General features: G+C 36.6%; 2 long non-coding RNA genes across 2 annotated transcripts; both read left to right on the plus strand.

Annotated features, from left to right (window-relative positions):
* Positions 1–369: 369 nt before the first annotated feature.
* On the plus strand, positions 370–925 carry LOC113962618. Its single transcript, XR_003532583.1, has 2 exons — positions 370–675; positions 784–925. It is a non-coding gene; the product is annotated as an uncharacterized LOC113962618 (long non-coding RNA).
* Positions 926–999: 74 nt separating this feature from the next.
* On the plus strand, positions 1,000–1,380 carry LOC113962619. The gene is made up of 2 exons (XR_003532584.1): positions 1,000–1,031; positions 1,239–1,380. It is a non-coding gene; the product is annotated as an uncharacterized LOC113962619 (long non-coding RNA).
* Positions 1,381–2,011: the final 631 nt, after the last annotated feature.

A 2,011-nucleotide genomic window follows, 5' to 3' on the forward strand; every position in this document is an offset into this window, starting at 1 on the left:
AATAATGACAGTGGGTTTAGGTTTTATTTCCAAACCCCAAACTCTAAATGATAACAGTGGATTTAGGTCTTATTTTCAAACCCAAAACTCCAAATAATGACAATGGGTTTAGGTTTTATTTCCAAACCCCAAAATCTAAATAAAAACAGGGGTTTGTAGATCAAATCCTAAAACTCTGAATGAAAATGGGGGTTTGCAGATCAACCCCAAAACTCTTAAATGCAAACAGGGGTTTGTAGGTTTTATTTCCAATCCCCAAAACCCCAAATGCAAACAGTGGGTTTAGGTTTTATTTCCAATCCCCAAAACTTCAAATGAAAACAGTGGATTTAGGTTTTATTTCCATACCCCAAACTCCAAATGCAAACTCCAAAACCCTTTATGAAAACCCTCATTTGTAGGTCTTATTTTCAAGCCCCAAACTCTAAATACAAACCTCTAACTCCAAAAAAACGGGGATTCTAGGTCTTATTTTTATCAGAACAACGACTTTTAGGGCTTATTTTTTTTAGAACAGCAACTTTTAGGTCTTATTTTCATTAGAAGAACAACTTTTAGGGCTTTTATTAGAACAACTTTTAGGTCTTATTTTTATGAGAAGGACAATTTTTAGGTCTTATTTTTATTAGAACAGCAACTTTTAGGGCTTATTTTTATTAGAACAACAACTTTTAGGTCTTATTTTTAGTAGAACAACAACGTTTAGGGCTTATTTGTATTAGAACGACTTTTAGATCTTATTTTTATTAGAACACTTATTTTTGTTAGGAGAACAACTTCTAGGTCTTATTTTTATTAGAACAAGAACTTTTAGGGCTTATTTTTATTAGAACAACACCTTTTAGGTCTTATTTTTATTAGAAGAACAATTTTTAGGTCTTATTTTTATTAGAACAATGACTTTTAGGTCTTATTTTTCTTAGAATGAAAACTTTTAGGTCTTATTTTCATTAGAACAACACATTTTAGGTCTTACTTTTATTAGAACAGCGACTTTAAGGTCTTATTTTTATTAGAACAACAACTTTTAGGTTTTATTTTTATTAGAACAGCAACTTCTAGGTCTTATTTTTATTAGAACAAAAACTTTTAGGTCTTATTTTTATTAGAAGAACAACTTTTAGGGCTTATTTTTATTAGAACAGCAACTTCTAGGTCTTATTTTTATTAGAAGAACAATTTTTAGGTCTTATTTTTATTAGAACAACTTTTAGGGCTTTTATTAGAACAACTTTTAGGTTTTATTTTTATTAGAACAGCAACTTCTAGGTCTTATTTTTATTAGAAGAACAACTTTTAGGGCTTATTTTTATTAGAGGAACAATTTTTAGGTCTTATTTTTATTAGAACAGCAACTTCTGGGTCTTATTTTTATTAGAACAGCAACTTCTGGGTCTTATTTTTATTAGAAGAACAACTTTTAGGTCTTATTTTTATTAGAACACTTATTTTTATTAGAAGAACAACTTTTAGATCTTATTTTTATTAGAACAACACCTTTTAGGGCCTCCTGGGACATCCTGGTGTTGTCCGGAGATCCCCTCCCCCAGCAGTGCCCCCTTTCCCTGCCCTTCCCGAGGCATTTTTTAGCAGGGAAAAGCCCCCTCCCCTTCTCCCCGGGGTTGGGAAGGGCGGGAATTCCCAGTTTTCCGGCCCCAGAGGTGCCTTTGTCCCTGTTTTTTCCCCCAGGCCATGGCCATCATCAACGGGTGTCTCTACGTGTTCGGGGGCACCACCGGCTACATCTACAGCACCGACCTGCACAGGCTGGACCTCAACACCAGGGAGTGGGTCCAGCTCAAACCCAACAACATGTCCTGTGACATGCCAGAGGAGAGGTCAGCTGGGATACTCCAGCAGGGATTTTGGGAATGCTGGCGTGGCTGGGATAACCCCGGGAAGGGATTTTGGGAATGCCGTAGGGCCGGGAGGGAGGAGCTCACGAGGATTTGGGGACCTTCTCAAGGGGTGGGAAGGTGCCCAACACCATGTCCTGTGACATTCCAGAGGA

Source organism: Neopelma chrysocephalum, unplaced genomic scaffold (genome assembly GCF_003984885.1).
Source record: "Neopelma chrysocephalum unplaced genomic scaffold, ASM398488v2 Primary Assembly neopelma1_183247, whole genome shotgun sequence".
Classification (NCBI taxonomy): Eukaryota; Metazoa; Chordata; class Aves; order Passeriformes; family Pipridae; genus Neopelma; species Neopelma chrysocephalum.